Source organism: Neoarius graeffei, chromosome 24, assembly GCF_027579695.1.
Source record: "Neoarius graeffei isolate fNeoGra1 chromosome 24, fNeoGra1.pri, whole genome shotgun sequence".
Classification (NCBI taxonomy): domain Eukaryota; kingdom Metazoa; phylum Chordata; class Actinopteri; order Siluriformes; family Ariidae; genus Neoarius; species Neoarius graeffei.
In genome coordinates, this window is record NC_083592.1 from 538,232 (window position 1) to 556,907 (window position 18,676).

Sequence of the window (18,676 nt, forward strand, 5' to 3'; positions counted from 1 at the left end):
ACATAAACTTGTGCAAGTCCCTGAAGGAACACAGGTGCATAACAGTAACAGGGTTGAGAATAAAGTGACTAGCTGCATCAAGTGATAGAGGTAGCATTGGCATGTACAGACACCTATTTTCAGTATGTAGGCAACTTATGATCTGACTTGATATGATAGTGCAATAAGACAGTTTACAGATAGCTATGATATTAATAGTGCAAATATGACAGTTTACAGTACTTAAAATGACAAAGAAAGAGGATGTCTAAGAACAGATGAACTGACTTGATATGATAGTGCAATATGACAGTCTTGTGCCATTTACAGTGCAAATATGATGGTTTACAGTCTGACAAGGAGAGACTAGGTTGAGATCAAGTGGTTAGCAGCATTGTGGTGATGGTGACCTTGGCAGTGGTGTTCAAGCATGACAGTTTCTCAGTGCAAACTTGAGTTGAGTATTGTGACAGCTCTTGGAAAGAAACTGTCTCTGAGTCTGTTTGTTTTGGCTGGTATGGCCCTGTAGCGCCTGCCAGAGGGCAACAGGTCGAAGAGGTGAAAGCCAGGGTGTGTATAGTCTTTTATGATGCTCTTTGCCCTGCCTAGGCACCGGGAGTTGTAGATGGTGGACAAAGGAGGTAAAGGGCAGCTGATGATCTTTTGTGCTGTGTTAGTCACCCTCTGCAGTCTTTTTCTGTCCGCTTCTGTGCAGCTTGAGTGCCACACTGACACAGCATAGGTCAGCAGGCTCTCAATGGCTGACCGGTAGAAGGTCACCAGCAGGTTTGTGTTGAGTTGCTCCTTCCTGAGCACTCTCAGGAAGTGTAGTCTCTGCTGCGCCTTTTTAACCAGTGCGGTGGTGTTGGCTGCCCAGGACAGGTCAGCAGAGATGTGGACCCCAAGGAATTTGAAGGATTCCACTCGCTCCACTCTTTCGCCGTTGATGTACAGGGGGGCATCTCCATAAAAAGTGCATTGTTAATGATGTTAAACGTTGATTCTGTCTTCTGTGTGTGTTTGGTGCGCGCGGCTCTGAGACCAAGAACACAAAAGCGAATGAGCACTCGACTCGGGGGAGGAATGCAGTGCAGGAGACACAGGGTTACCATGGTAACCATCAGCGCACTTTCATCTCATCTCATTATCTGTAGCCGCTTTATCCTTCTACAGGGTCACAGGCAAGCTGGAGCCTATCCCAGCTGACTACGGGCGAAAGGCAGGGTACACCCTGGACAAGTCGCCAGGTCATCACAGGGCTGACACATAGACACAGACAACCATTCACACTCACATTCACACCTACGGTCAATTTAGAGTCACCAGTTAATCTAACCTGCATGTCTTTGGACTGTGGGGGAAACCGGAGCACCCGGAGGAAACCCACGCGGACATGGGGAGAACATGCAAACTCCGCACAGAAAGGCCCTCGCCGGCTGCAGGGCTCGAACCCAGACCTTCTTGCTGCGAGGCGACAGCGCTAACCACTACACCACCGTGCCGCCCCCGCACTTTCATCAAGCTGTTAAATTTACCTTTTCGAAGCAGTGCAGTTGTAGCCTGCCTTGTTTGTGATTTTAAAAATAAATCATTCGATAAGCCAAAGCAATAGAGTGGAAAGTTTCAACTTATGTTTGCCTTGGATAACTTTGCCTAAAACATGGTGGTGTATACTGATTTTTTCCCAGAATGTTTTTTTTTTGTGTAGGTGTAATGGATGCCAGATTGTTAATGTATCTTAGTTCCATAGGCTACATGGTTAGGGTATCTTTTGTCCTCATTGCTTGGGCCAGACCAAACGATTAAACAAGCTTAAATTATTCTTACTTTTGCCACATACATGATTTTTTTTTTTTCAAAACTGATGATATTCAGTTCAAACACCATTAAAAGTAATTTCAGGAATAGATCTCTTGTGTGGTGTGTAATTCACCCTCTCATTTAAATATGGCGAAATTTTTCAGCACACGCTTTGCGCATCACGGACCTTGGTGATTTTAAAATGCTGCCTCCGGCCCTGATCATCTCTGCCCCTTTTTTCCTGAGCAGCAGGGTTTGAAACTCCAGCTATATGCCGCCACATAGTGCACTTGTCAGTCGTCAGCATCTTTGTTGCTTCGTTCATTAACCGCAGGTTACCATATCATTGATTTTATCTGAGCCGTTAACGAACGTTCTAAACGATTCTAACATGTTGTGTCAGAATGTTTATGCAGGTGCTCATGGGAGTTGTAGGTGCGTAATATTACATTGCAATGCGCTTATTATATCAGATACCTTCAGAGAAAACTACAATTAAAATATATTGTCATACCACAGAATAAACCACCCGCCAAAGTGGCTAATGGGACTAAAGTCATTACCCGCCAAAGCCGAATTTTACCCGCATTTGGCGGGTGGGTGGGTGCTAATGTAAAGCCCTGGTGCATACACATGCAAAGCACGCATATGCACACTGTGGCAGCAGGGGCATGGCCAAGCAGCAGTCTGTGATTGGAGGGTGGGGTCAGGGAAGGTAAGTGGCTAAGTCATTCCACCTGCTGTCGATTAATGTGTGTGTATCTGTCTGTTTGTTACAGGGACTAAGGATAAAAGGAGAGAGTGAGCAGAGAAAGGGAGCTCTCTCCCCAACCACAATGCATGTGTGTGAGTGAGTGAGGAATGAATGGAAGCAAACAAGCTGAAAAGCGAATAAAAGATATTGTACAAATATCAACTCTTGCCTGCCGTGCTTCTGTGCTCCACCCACATCAGGAAATGTTACAATGGTGCTGAAACCCGGGAGCACAGAAGGGAACCACCCCATGGAGTCCCCGCCATTCGAAGAGCTCATCCTTTCCCTCGCTACCGCCCAGCAGAACCAGCATCAAGCGCTGATCGCCCTCCGAAAGGAGAAGGAGCAATGCTTCAAAGCCTTGATGCTGGCCCAGCAGGAAGATCACCAGGCATTCCGGCACCGGCTCGCGTCAGCAGGGGTGTCGACCACCGCTGCTGCCACCGTCACAAAGATGGGACCGCAGGACGATCCGGAAGCATTCCTAGCTCTTTTCGAGCAAGCAGCCGAGGCGTGGGGGTGGCCGCTGGAGTAGTGCGCGGAGCGCCTTCTCTCACTCCTGACTGGCGAGGTGCAGCTCGCAGCACAGCAGCTCCCTGCTGACAGCCGGCTGGTCTACGCTCTCCTGACAAAAGCCATCCTGCAGCGGCTCAGCCGCTCTCTGGAGCAACATCGCCAGCGCTTCCGGACGCTGGCATTGGAGGAAGTCGGCCGGCCATTTGCATTTGGCCAGCAACTCCAGGACGCCTGCCAGCAGTGGCTGAGGGCAGAAAATCGCGACACCGACGAGATCATCGATCTGGTGGCACTGGAGCAGTTTGTCTTTTGTTTCTCCCCCTGTCTCCCACCCCCCTCCCCACCCCGTTCCCCTGCCATGGAGGCGGCAGCTGGCTCCTCCCCAGCCGGCTCATCGCACCCGTGGTGTCCTCCTCTCTCCTGTGTCTGTGTTGTCTCCCCCTCAGGTGAGTGACACCCATAACACCAGTGCAGAGGGAAAGCCTGGGCCGGTGCGCTGGCGCGGTGGGGAATCGGAGCATCTCCAAGGTCAGAGCTCCGCAAGGGAGGTGGGTGCTGTAATCCGGATCCCCGATGCACCAGAAACTGCCCCCGATCGGGCCGGAACGTATCGCATACCAGTGAGTATCCAAGGGGCTACATATCACGCTTTGGTGGATTCCGGTTGTAATCAGACCTCAATTCACCAACGCCTGGTGCAAGGTGAGGCATTGGGGGGAGCACAAGCAGTGAAAGTGTTGTGTGTGCATGGGGATGTTCACCATTATCCTCTAGTGTCTGTCCAAATTCTATTCTGGGGCCAAATACATAGAATTAAGGCGGCGGTTAGTCCCCATCTCACCCACTCGTTGATTTTGGGTACTGATTGGCCAGGATTTAAAAACCTAATGGAATATTTAACACGCAGTGGGTCCTGCACTAGTAAGTCACGGGAAGATCCCGGTGTGGTGTTGACTGGAGAAGCTGTCACAGAGCCGTCTATATCAACACCGCGTCAGAGTGAGGAGCAGCCCGCTCCTCCTCCCTCTCTCAGGGATTCCCTTGAGGATTTCCCGTTAGAGCAGTCGCGAGACGAGACTCTGCGGCATGCGTTTGACCAAGTGAGAGTAATCGATGGTCAAACTCTTCAGCCAAGCGCCGCACCAACCTTCCCCTATTTTTCATTATTAAAGAGAGATTGTACCAAGTGATGCAGGACACTCAAACCAAGGAACAAATAACCCAGTTGTTAATCCTAAAGAGCCGTAGGGAACTTGTGTTCCATGCAGCTCACTTTAATCCCATGGCTGGACACTTGGGGCAAGATAAAACACTAACCCGAATAATGGCCCGATTCTATTGGCCAGGGATTCGCGGGGATGTCCGTCGGTGGTGTGCAGCATGCTGTGAATGCCAATTAGTAAATCCCATGGCCACTCCAAAAGCGCCTTTGCGCCCTCTTCCTCTAATTGAGACCCCATTTGAGCGAATTGGGATGGATCTCGTTGGGCCATTAGATTGGTCAGCACGGGGATATCCCTTTATTTTAGTTCTAGTGGACTATGCAACGCAATATCCGGAAGCAGCGCCTCTCCGCAATATCTCAGCATGCAGTATTGCGGAAGCACTCTTCCGCTTTATCTCCCAGGTCGGGATTCCGAAAGAAATCCTGACAGACCAAGGCACTTTGTTTATGTCACGCACACTGTGCAAGCTGTATGGGTTACTGGGGATTAAATCTATCCGCACCAGTGTCTATCACCCACAAATGGATGGCTTAGTAGAGCGATTTAACCAGACACTCAAAAACATAATCTGTAAATTCGTAAGTGAAGATGCGCGTAATTGGGATAAGTGTCTCGAGCCCTTGTTGTTCGCAGTACGAGAGGTCCCGCAAGCCTCCACGGGGTTTTCTCCCTTCTAATTATTATATGGGTGTAAGCCGCGTGGCATTCTGGACGTGCTACGGGAAAATTGGGAGGAGGGACCTTCACCGAGTAAAAATGAAATCCAGTACGTTCTTGACCTGCGCGCAAAACTCCACACCCTCACACACCTAACCCAGGAGAATTTACGGCAGGCACAAGAATGTCAAAGCCAGCTGTATGACGGGGCATGCGCCTTAGAGAGTTCACGCCGGGAGACAAAGTGCTCGTATTATTGCCCACGTCAAGTTCTAAATTAGTCGCCAAGTGGCAAGGGCCCTTTGAGGTCACACAGCGAGTTGGGGACGTCGACTATGAGGTGAAGCGAACAGATGGGGTGGGCCACTGCAAATCTACCACCTCAACCTTTTAAAACGCTGGAATGAGGGGGTTCCCGTGGCATTGGCATCGGTAGTCCCAGAGAAGGCGGAGCTGGGGCCGGAGGTAAAAAGGGTAACATCTCATACCACTCCGGTCCCTTGTGGAGACCACCTCTCACCGGCCCAACTCACGGAGGTAGCCAAGTTGCAGAAGGAATTTTCCGACGTGTTCTCGCCCCTTCCTGGTTGTACCCACCTCATAGAACACCACATCGAAACGACCCTGTGGGTGGTAGTGCGTAGCCGCCCTTACCGCTTGCCCGAACACAAGAAAAAGGTGGTTCGGGACGAACTCAAGGCCATGCTCGAAATGGGCATAGTCAAGGAGTCCCACAGTGACTGGAGCAGCCCAGTGGTCCTGGTTCTCAAGACCGACGGGTCGGTCCAGTTCTGTGTGGACTATAGAAAGGTCAATGCGGTGTCTAAATTTGATGCATACCCAATGCCTCGCATTGGTGAGTTGCTTGATGTCAGGTGCTGCTCGCTTTTATTCGACACTGGATCTAACAAAGGGATATTGGCAGATCCTCTTGACTCCTCTATCCCGAGAGAAAACGGCCTTTTCCACACCATTTGGATTGCACCAATTTGTCATGCTCCCTTTTGGGTTGTTTGGGGCGCCCGCTACGTTCCAGCGGGTTATGGACAGGGTCCTCTGCATTCACGCTGCCTATGTGGCCGCCTATCTAGACGACATCGTGATCTACAGTAATGATTGGCCACGGCACTTGGAACACCTGAGGGCTGTTCTGAAGTCACTGAGGTGAGCGGGCCTCACAGCTAACCCAAAAAAGTGTGCGATTGGGCGGGTGGAAGTACGGTATCTGGGGTTCCACTTGGGTCATGGGCAGGTGCGTCCCCAAATTAACAAGACCGCAGCAATTGCGACCTGCCTGAGGCCCAAGACCAAAAAGGAGGTGAGACGGTTCTTGGGGCTGGCTGGCTATTATCGTAGGTTTCTACCTAATTATTCGGACGTCACCAGCCCGCTAACCGATCTCACTAAAAAGGGGGCTCCAGATCCGGTCCAGTGGACAGAGCAGTGCCAACAGGCCTTCTCTGAGGTAAAAACTGCACTGTGTGGGGGACCACTCTTACACTCCCCTGATTTCTCTCTCCCCTTTATTTTGCAGACTGATGCATCGGACAGAGGGCTGGGGGCCGTTTTGTCCCAGGAGGTGGAGGGTGAGGAGCGCCCTGTGCTGTACATCAGCCGGAAACTCTCGATGCGTGAAAGCAGGTACAGCACAATCAAGAAGGAGTGTCTCGCCATCAAGTGGGCAGTCCTCGCCCTCTGATTCTATCTGCTGGGGCGCCCTTTCACTCTCTGTTCAGACCACGCGTCCCTCCAGTGGCTCCACCGCATGAAGGATGCTAATGCGCGGATCACCCGTTGGTATCTTGCCCTCCAGCCATTTAAGTTCAAGGTGATCCACAGGCTGGGGGTGCAGATGGTGGTGGCAGACTTCCTGTCCCGTCAGGAGGAGGAGTCAGCTTCAGGCCGGATGGCTCCCCGGCCTGAGTAAGGTGGTGGGGGTATGTTGCAGTGGGGGCGTGGCCAAGCAGCAGTCTGTGAATGGAGGGCGGGGTCGGGGAAGGTAAGTGGCTAAGTCATTCCACATGCTGTCGATTAATGTGTGTGTGTCTATTTGTTACAGGGACTAAGGATAAAAGGAGAGAGAGCAGAGAAAGGGAGCTCTCTCCCCAACCACAATGCATGTGTGTGAGTGAGTGAGTGAGTGAGTGAGTGAGTGAGTGAGTGAGTGAGTGAGGAATGAATGGAAGCAAACAAGCTGAAAAGCGAATAAAAGATATTGTACAAATATCAACTCTCGCCTGCCGTGCTTCTGTGCTCCACCCACATCAGGAACTGTTACACACAGCATGCACATGCTGTAGACAGAATAAATAAATATGTTTGTGGGTAATTATATGGATCTGTGATGCCTGCTGGAAAAGAAGATCAGGGAGGATTGGGAATCAAACAGCGGTGGTTTGTTCACACCCAACACTAACACTTCTAGCATCCTAGCAACCATCTCAAAGACACGGACAAAAAGCCCAGAAACTCCTCCTTACCCAGGCAAAACTGATACAGGATTTATTTTGTAGTGTCCTGATCCCCAGATCTTTAACCCAGTCACATATAAAAAGTTGTTCTCCTCCATGATCTTCCAGGTTTCCATCTGTGTATCCGTGTAGAACAAAGTCTGCAGCACCAGAGAGTCTGAGATGTCAGGAAACTCAATGGATGGATCATTTTCCAACTCATAATGAATGAATGACTTTATTTAAACACAATAAGTTGATCAGCAGAGCTGGTGGGGTCGGGCATGTACAGATACAAATAATTACAAATACAAAAAGACTAAAATATACACAATCTTAAAAAAACTTAATCTGTTAATTATCTTCAGATTAAGTTAATTAGCAGTATGCATAACTATTGTCTTTATATTTAGTTCCAGCTACAATATGATCAAATTTTATTCTACTAATGTCAAATTTAGCAAGTAAATTTTTCTTTCATTGGGAAAATCCTTTTTTGTTAGCGTGTAAGGGTCTAATCCCATTGAGTTGGTTTTATACCCACTTCTTTTGAGTAAACTTAATTTTAATAACTTGCTTGTTTTCTGAACACAAACATGGCAATAAGTTCTTGTGTTAATGGACCAGACTCCACTTTTGGATCATTAATCCCTTTTGACTGAGAATGCCCTGCATGCCTGGTTTGGCTTCTGGCTCATCCATACAGTTTTAAATACAATACCTACAATTAAAAACAGTTTGTTTTATTGCATTTATTTAATTCCTGGGCTCCCATCTGTAACAGGGAGTGATGTCGCATCCCATTAATACACTTTACAGTAGATTATTAGATTCTAATAGAATAGATGAGCCAAAATAATTGGGGATCTTTTTTAATGGGCCCCGCCTCAGTATGAGGTGGGGCTTAAAGCAGAAAAGGTTGAGAACCCCTGGTTTAATGTACAGCAGTTTCATGTGCAATACAGACTTTAACCGTTAGGGGGAAGCAAAACAAAGTAAATCACTCAGAAGTGCTACAAACAGATTTCTCAGGACTGGACCACAAAAATTCGGGCACTAATCCTGGGCCTCAAATAAACTGTCCAATCTCCAGTATATCAAGTAATTATTTTAAACATAACATTTTGGTTAGATTTAAATTGAGCTTCATGCAGTCAAGTGTAAATCATCACCGGGATCACTTCCTCTGTGTGTGTGTGTGTGTGTGTGCGCGCGCGCTTGCCAGTCAGGAAAAGTGACTTCCTGTAGTCAATCCTCCTGTAGTTTTCCTCCTTGTCTGGAAAGTGGGTATTTGTGTGATGCAGGTGTTACACACAACTGGATTAGGGATAAAATTAGCTCATGTTTAATACTCTCAGGTCGCCGACCCCCCCACAGGGGACTTTTAGGACTGTTAGTTAACGCATCTAAAGCTCCGCTAGTTTTTGTGCTAGAAACATTGAATCTTCTAGTTTTCAAATATACATATCTTTAAAACAAACTTTATCTTTAGCACTTTGTAAAGAGAATAAAAACAAATCTTACGAATTTCAGTACTTCAGTCAGTAGCAGCCTCTTAACGACACACCCATCAGCTATTCACATGTTAAAGCTCATAGGCAACGGTTTTAATTTTATGCACATTTGAAACTTTATATGTTAAAAAACCCTCTGTAATTTCCTCCTGGTCCGAAGAAGTATTGTTAATAAGTAATAATTAAAATAAGTTAGCACGGATCGCGGCAAATTTCTGTTCGGCTATTTTTGTGACCACTCGGCGCATGACGTCATTTAAGTCAAACAAACCACTTGAGTCGAGTCCACTTCTGTTTACTTACATTGCCATTCGGCTTGAGTGCAGAGGTGCGTTCAGGAATTTCCAAAGAAAACCCCCCATGCCTTATTGTTGTGCAGTGAACTGTAACAACGGGACCGGTTCAGGAAGTAGTTTTTACCTTTTTCCAAGAGAGGATAAGAGGCAGAGAGACTGGATTGACTTTTTCCGGAAGAAGCAGAGTGAGAGGATTGGCTTTTTCTGAAAAAGGAGAAGAGGTGGAATGAGTGGGTTGGCTTTTTCCAAAAAAGGAGAAGAGGCGGAGCGAGAGGATTGGCTTTTTCCAAAAAAGGAGAAGAGGTGGAGCGAGTGGGTTGGCTTTTTCCGGAAGAAGAGATGAGGCAGAGAGAGTGGATTGTGTGCGTGAAGCCAGAGGGTTGTTTTTTTCCGAAAGAGGAGATGAGGCGGAGAGAGTGGATTGTGTGTGTGAAACAAAATCAAGCAGTCAAAGAAGAAACAGAGCAGCAATGCTCAAGCAAAAAGGAGAAGATTGGAGGTAAACATTTTTACTTTTGCTTGCAATTGACAAGTCAAGAATCCTGAGGGATCCTGTACAGTCATTGTGGAAATGAGACAAAGGGATATTTCCTCGCTTAGAGTAGGCTATAAATAATATAATGCCACGGATGGCAGGCTAATGTGGCCTACTGGCACACTGTCCAGTAATCGTTCCCTATATCCACTAGGGAGGGACGTTTAGTTATTCTTCAAAAGGGCTCTTGTTTAGTATTACGACGAAAGTAAGAATTTATCATAATTACCAGGATAAATAGTTTGGGCGCGAGTCTTGTTGAGGTCCAGGGTCACCGCGATCAGAGTCAGCCGAGTCGCTGTCCGATTCCGAAGCTGCACGGTCAAACCAGTGAGCCACATTCACCGATTGCTTCGCAACGGCCATAGGTTCATATATATATATATATATATATATATATATATATATATATATATATATATATATATATATATGGTTTCACCTCTCGATATTTAATTTGGAGAGTTCCTACTTCAAAATCGCTATCGCTTTCAGACATTTTATACAACCTCTCACGACCAAAGTCTGTATGTGTGCTCGGTTCGCAAGTAAACACAGAGCTGCTCCCAGTCTGTTTGGCTTAAATGACGTCACGACGACTGTCCCCGGCGGTGAAAGTGTACATAAGTGAGATGTAAACAAACCTTCGAAAATTGGTCAAAACAGTATATTTTAACCGTTTTATTCAATTTTAGGGTGCAAATTAGACACTAGGAAAATTGAATTTGCTTTTTGGGTTGTTCTTCTAGACAATAAAGTTGATATTCTACGTTTCACCTCCGATCATTGCCTATGACCTTTAAGCGCATGGAACATCAGTGTCGTCATTTGCTCATTGTGTAGCAAGGGGAGGTGAGACCACGCCCCATTTCACCAGTATAAACAAGTGCACATGTTCACTTGTTTCCATACCAACTGAGAAAATTGAGGAATGGCCAATACAAGGAAGATGTCGCCTGCCAAAGCTTCACTGCTGATCCAGGATCAACTCGCTCTGGAGAGTGAGTCAGATGATGCATGTCAGATGTATCCAGTGAGGACAGCGATGATGAACAAATTCATTTTGAACTTCGTCTTGATCCCGCCGAGGATATTTTTGATGAGTAAGTAGGTTAATATCTGTCTCACTAGCGGTTGTTGTCATGCTTTTTCGGTTAGCGTATAGGGAGAATTACATTACATTTAGCAGATGCTTTTATCCAAAGTGACTTACAATTGAGAAAATCAAGCTACAGTAAAACATAGGAAATCATAAAGTAAGAAGAAGAGAGTGCATGTTAGATGGTTAGTGGGTTGTTAAGATAGGAGGTGCTCTTTGAAGAGAAAGAACTAGTTGATCGAAACATGCTGTGTTATTTTCTTCAAGTTTTGAACATTTGATTGAGTATCTAACTGTTGAAGAGGGCATATTCATTATAGGATTTAGAAGAAGCCAGAATATTTAATTTGTGACTGTGATAGCTTTGGCTTTTAGGGCTTCTTTTCTTTGCAGTAACTTTCCAGGCAGGGAGGTACAGGGGCCAGGGTCTTTGTCTTTGACAAATGGACTATTAACAGTGACAGGGGGGCATGTGGTAATCAGGTCCAAGCAATTGCAATATCAATGCAATCATCCATTCCGTCTACAATCACTCAATCTACAAACCAACACACTTTCAGCTCACCCGCCCCCTGGCTGGATGCTAAGATTACCACACTCATTCAAGGAAGTCAAGTACCACTACCAGCAAATTATCATTATATTTTGCCTGAAAGAGTAGTACTATTAAATCTTGAGAACTCTTATCTTCAAAATGCATAATAAAAAACGAAAACCAAAGAAAAATTTTAATGGACATTTTAAAAAATGGTCATTCGGAACTATTAACATCAGAAGTGGCTCTGAAAAAACTGAAGGAGCGAAAATCTATGCAGTAGCAAAAGAGATCAGCTAAGCCAATCTAGCGTTTTGCTGCTTGCAAGAAGTTCGATGGCACGAGTCTGGTTCCAAACTCATCACACTGGATACAGGAGAACAGTTTGAGTTCCATTGGAGCGGTCATGTTAAAAAGCATGAGGCAGGAGTTGGGATCTTGGTGCGTGTACATCCTGATATACAAATTAGTATGCCAAACATCGCTGGACCAAGAATCATGGGACTGGACATCAAAATCCATGGCTTTAACCTTCGTGTCGTGATCTGCTATGCGCCAACTGATGCCAATGGAACTGAGTCACAGAAGCAACTATTTTATTCAAACCTAAGGAAAGCTGTTGCTAAAACACAAAAGCACCAGAAACTGGTAGTACTAGGCGACTTTAATGCAACAACAGAAGTATCAGAGAAGCGATGCTTCTTTGATGGAAAAAAGATAGTCACAGACAGCAAGTGTAACGACAATGGACACAGATTGAAATCCTTCTGTCGATCCCAGCAGCTGTGCATTTCCTCTACTTACTTCAAATACCGAAAGATCCACCGCTACACCTGGTACAGCAATGACGGCAAAACTCGAAAAGTAACTGACTACATCCTTGCAGAAAATTATGTACAACAGTATATGACTGACTGCAGGGTATATCAAGGCGTTATAATTGACTCTGATCACCGCCTTCTTAAATCGACGTTATGTATGCCAGCTATGCGGAAAGCTCGTTTTAAGTTCAACAAACATCCACTGCAGCCGAAAAGAGACATCAAGGCTCTCTTATACCCACCAACCAGGAAAAAGTTTGCTGAAGCAATCAACCAGAAGCTGCAACTAAATCCACCGGATGATGTCAATCTTTCTACATTCTCGAAAAATCTTGTAGATTCGATCAACTTAGCTGCAGAGGAATGTCTACCGATCAAAACTAAGATCGAAAAGGAAAGTGAAATCTGGAAACAAGATGAGCCTCTTAACCAGTTACTGAACGAAAGATCTACAAAGGAACTCAACTCCCCGGATTACAAAGTGCTCACAAAGGAGATCAAGAAACGAGTGAGAAAATTACATAACATCAAAATGAAACAAGAAGCTGACGAAATTAACGAGTGTGCAACAAAATGCAAAGTTGATAATCTATTTAAAAGCTTCAAACATGATGCATCGACATTCAAGCCAACTAAGCGGAGTGCTGGTTGTGACCGTGAAAAGTTACAACAATACTTCGAGAATCACTTCTCCACCTCCATTGACATGGATAAGTCAGAACCACCGGAGCTTAAAGTCCCACCAGATTTCGTTGAAGAACTTCAAAAAAAAAATCGAGTTCCAGTCAATCAACACCGAACCACCTAAATCTGATGAAATCATAAAAACTTTGACTTCTCTCAAAAACGGCAAAGCTGCTACGGATCTTCCACCAGAGTTTTTGAAATATGCTGCCTCATCAACTGAACTTGTAAAAGAGTTAGAAATACTTCTAGATGCCATCTGGACAACCCAGACTACACCTAAATCTTGGGGACATACTAGACTTAATGCGATATGGAAAGGTGCTTCAAAAGGAAGTGTGAAAGACCCAGCTGCTTACAGAGGTCTGCAAGTTGGAACAACATTGTGCAAGATTCTTGTAGTTATAATTCTAAATCGCATAAAAGACTGGTATGATAACCAACTCCTTGAACAACAGCAAGGCTTTAGAAGAGGTCGAGGCACTGCGGATGGAATTTTCATTACAAAACAAGTACAGCAAATAATGGACAGGATGAAAAAAGCTGTGTTTCTGCTATTCATAGATCTAACTGCAGCATTTGATCACGTTATACGAAAATGGCTGTTCAAATCCATCTACCTTCACCTTCCTCCTAACTCGAATCCAATTCTTCTTCGACTTCTTGAATGCATATACGACCATACTACACCTGCACTCTCTGGTAATCCTGACAACGTATTTCAACTGTTCACAGGTGTCCGACAAGGTGGACCTGAGTCTCCTCCACTGTTCAACTTGTACATTGACTTTGCTATGCGTGTGTTCATGAGAGCATGTGACCAGCAGGAAGTAAAGTTTCTAAATCTGAAGTATCATATCCGATCTACAGCACTGACAAGAGAACAACGTCAGCAAAGCTACCATGGTGACCACACTGTAGACTGGTCGGGATATGCGGACGATTTGGAACTCATATTTGAGGATGAAGCAGAACTCTCGAAGGCGCTGATTATACTTGACGAAACGTTTAAAAACTTCCATCTGGAAATAAATGTCAAAAAGACCAAGACAATGATTGTGAACTACAACCACCTGCAGATGGGAGAAAGCACATATGGACAAGACAGTGACTACCCTGTAAGCATTGTCTGGTTGAATGGCACTGCAATTGAGAACGTAAAGAAATTTTGCTATCTTGGAGATGACATCCAATTTGATCAGCCCTCTACCGGCGATGCTGAAATTGACCTACGTATCAGTGTTGCAGAGTCGAAGTTTTATCAGCTATTCAAGAAGCTCACCAACAGAAACATTCTGCTAAAGACACGCGTATTTGTTCTGAACGCAATGGTACGTAGTAGACTCACCTATTCCTGCCAGACATGGAACATCACTCAAGCACAACAACAAAGATTGGAATCAGCATATGTGACCATGTTACGAAAAATGATTCATAAAGGATTTGAACGTAAAGAACCTCGTGATGATGATGCAGCGCCCAACTTTGCATTTGTATTGTCTTCTGAAGATGTTTTGAATATTTGTCGTACAGAGAATGTCATGAGCTACATCGCAAAACAGCAGACCAAATACCTGGTACACCTAGCTCGACAAGAAACATCTAGTGTTGCCAAAAAGCTTCTGTTCAATGATAACAAGAATGTAAAGAAAGGTAGACCAGCTGTCACGATGGAGCAACAAGTTCTGCATCATTCTGGGTTGACGGCTGATCAATTTTACCGAAGTGCATTGAAGAGAGAGATCAACAAAGATATGGTTGACTACGCTCGTGGTTCTAACCGCTCTACGTCAGCAACTGCTGACAGGAGTTAAAGACGAAGAAGAAGAAGAAGAAGAAGAAGAAGAAGAAGAAGAAGAAGAAGAAGAAGAAAAAGGGGGGAGAGGGAATTACAGATGAATTACACCTACCTTATCAATATTCATTTGAAAGGGCAATTGGCTTTGGAGAAAACAAAGGTAGTCTGAAGTTTCTACAATTAGTATTGAAACTACATAACATTTCTGAATGCTGTTCTTACTTTTATGTAGCCAACACCTATGTTTACAAGGTTCAGACTTCAAAAGTCTTGTGCAGATATATATATATAGTGTTTTTTTTTCACAAGGTTTGAAGACTCTGAAAATAGTTTTTTGTAAGGTTGTGTTTGCACTTAATTTAAATAAAAACAAATTTCATTATATTTCACTTTACTTTCATATTATTATTGCTGAGGGTGTCCAGAATATAACCACATGTGTCACTTTTGCATGGGTGTTTTTAGTTAGATGAAATACTTAAAAATGTCAAGGTTTATCAGACTGCCACAGAGTGTCTGACAGGCCCAGGACCTCAGAGTGTTAAAGTCAATAAAATTCTGTAAAGCTGCTTTGCGACAATGTCTATTGTTAAAAGCACTATAAAAATAAACTTTACTTGACACACTTCTGATTGGTTCGGGGAAGTTACAGTATTGAAACAGAGTCCGAGTGAAGTGCATTAATTTGTCTCTCCTGTGTCTGGTAGTGACGTGTGAGATCATTGATTTCCTTTCCGATCCAATACTAAGTAAAACCCAGGTTGGTATCGCTGATACCTATTGTGCACAACCTCCTTGTCGTGTTCTGCACTGTGAGTGAGGGGCAGGTGCTTATTGGTGCAATGTGTAAGAATTCGGCCACCTGGCAAATTAAAACTCCACACTCCAAACATATCGGGGCAGCATTTCAACAGAAATTTGGGGTGTCCACCACTATCATAAGGAAACAGTCCCTCCTTCCCTCCTCCCCCCAAATGCACCACCACAAGTTTCACAGAATTGTCACTCACTGTATATAGCGTAAAACTATTTTTAGTCAATCCACTACTGGGTTCATACGATCTAACTTTACAGTCATCAGTTTTAGAAGAAGAAGCTTTATTGTCATTGTACAAGAATACAACAAAATTCCGTTTGGCAGCATCTCTCTTATAGCAGCTACATGTCACAGTCACAAGAAAATATCTCTCATCTCATCTCATCTCATCTCATCTCATCTCATCTCATCTCATCTCATCATCTCTAGCCACTTTATCCTGTTCTACAGGGTCGCAGGCAAGCTGGAGCCTATCCCAGCTGACTACGGGCGAAAGGCGGGGTACACCCTGGACAAGTCGCCAGGTTATCACAGGGCTACAAGAAAATATCTCATCTCATCTCATTATCTGTAGCCACCTTATCCTGTTCTACAGGGTCACAGGCAAGCTGGAGCCTATCCCAGCTGACTACGGGCGAAAGGTGGGGTACACCCTGGACAAGCTGCCAGGTCATCACAGGGCTACAAGAAAATATATTAAACATCTCATCTCATCTCATTATCTCTAGCCGCTTTATCCTTCTACAGGGTCGCAGGCAAGCTGGAGCCTATCCCAGCTGACTACGGGCGAAAGGCGGGGTACACCCTGGACAAGTCGCCAGGTCATCACAGGGCTACAAGAAAATATATTAAACATAAATAGTAAAAACAGTAAAGTGCAGATAAAATGTTATATATAAATAGTCTGTATTAAAAGTGCAGTCTATATTTGAGGTGCAAGAGTTATTGTCCATTGACTGGGAGGTAGTAGTGTGTGTGTGTGTGTGTGGGGGGGGGGTCATGATTCCTGCAGCAGTCTCTTCACAGCCATGGGGAAGAAGCTGTTCTTCAGTCTGTTGGTGCGGGCTCTCATGACTCTGAGTCTGCCAGAGGGGAGGTTGGAAAATAGAGAATCTCCTGGGTGGGCGGGGTCACTCTGGATTTTTGTAGCCCGTCGAAGGAGCCGGCTCAAGTAGATCTCCTCTAGGCGTAGGAGTGGGGAGCCGATGATCCACTGAGCAGTCTTGATGACCCGCTGCAGTTGTTTCTTCTCAGACGCAGTGCAGCTGGCATACCACACCGTACATTCGTAGGTCAGGACACTCTCTATTGTGCAGTGATAAAAGTTTTTCAGCAGAGGTGGAGAGAGTTTGTTCCTCTTCAGCATTCTCAGGAAAAAGAGATGCTGCTGGGCCTTTTTAATAATGTGGGTGGTGTTCACAGTCCAGCCCAGGTCCTCTGAGATGTGCAGTCCGAGGAACTTGAAGTTTTTGACCCGCTCCACTTCTTCCCCATTGATGCTCAGGCCTGAGTGTAGTGTGGTCCTTGTCTTCCGGAAGTCAACGATGAGTTCTTTTGTCTTCTTGGTGTTGAGGTTGAGGTGGTTGTCACTGCATCAGGCCGCCAGTGCTCAGACCTCCTCCCTGTATGGTGTCTCATCATCATTGTTGATCAATCCAACAATGGTTATATCGTCCGCAAATTTAATGAGGGTGTTCGAGCCATGGGTGGCGACACAGTCGTGGGTGTACTGGACTCAGAACACAGCCCTGAGGAACACTGGTATTGAGGACGATGGTGGAGGATGTGGAGGTGCTCATCCTGACATGCTGGGGTCTGTTAGTCAGGAAGTCCTTGATCCACAGACAGAGGGAGGTTCCAAGTTGCAGCGTCTGCAGTTTGGTGATCAGTCGGCTGGGGCTGATGGAGTTAAATGCCGAACTGAAGTCAACAAACAGCATCCTGATGTATGTTTTGGGACTTTCAATGTGGCTGAGAGCGGTGTGGAGGGCGATAGAGATGGCGTCGTCTGTGGATCTGTTGGACCTGTAGGCAAACTGATGTTGGTCAAAGCCAGGTGGAATATGGGCCTTGACATGCTGTAACAGCAGTCTCTCCATACATTTCATAATCACCGGTGTCAGGGCCACAGGCCGGTAATCATTCAACCCTGTGATGGCAGAGGATTTGGGCACAGGTATTATAGTGGCAGTTTTCAGGCAGGTGGGGACTATGGCTTGCTGCAGCAAAAAGTTAAAGATGTTAGTAAATACAGCAGCTAGCTGATGGGCACATGATTTCAGCACCCTCCCTGATACTCCATCCGGTCCTGGTGCTTTGCTGGTGTCGATGCCTCACAGGACTCGCAGTACCTGGTGTTGGTGGATGGTGGGGGGCTGGTCATGCTCTGATGGTGTCAGCTGTGTGTCCTCTGCCTGTTTGCTGTCCTCTTCAAAGCGGGAGAAAAAAAATGTTAAGTTGGTCTGGAAGAGAAATGTCAGTGGGGGAGGGGGTGTTGTGGCATTGTTTGTAGTCTGTAATGTTCTGGATGCCTTTCCACATGGAGCGGGGGTTGTTTTCCCTGAAATTGGCCTCTATCTGCTCTCTGTATTTTGTTTTAGCAGCCTTGATGCCTCTGTTCAGGTCCACTTTAGCCTTCCTGTAGGCCTCCCCACCTCCTGACCTCAGTGCTGAATCCCTGGCCTGGAGTAATGCTCTGATCTTGGTGTTAAACCAGGGTTTCCTTGTTGTTACAATGTCCATACAGAAACTGATGTATGACAGTACAGAGGAGGTATGGAGCTCAATGTCTGGTTCCTCAAAGAGCTCCCATATGGTGTCCTCAAAACAGTCCTGCAAGGGTAGTGTGGCCCCTCAGTCCAGCACTGCATGGACTTGTACTGTGGCTTAGACCTGCAGATGAGGGGCTTGTAAGCTGGTGTCAGGAACAGGGAAAGATGCTCTGAGTGTCCAAGGTGAGGGGAGGGGCTGGTTTTGTAGGCTCCAGGAATGTTGGTGTTGACCTGGTCTAGTGTTCTGCCCTTCCTTGTTTTAGTGTCCACATTCTTATAGAATCTGGGGAGCACAGTCTTTAAATTGGTGTGGTTGAAGTCCACAGCCATGATGAAAAAGCCCTCTGGGTGTTTGTTCTGCTGCTTGTTGATGCTATCATGCAGCCTGCTTATAGCTAAATTAGCATTAGCTCACGGGTGGATA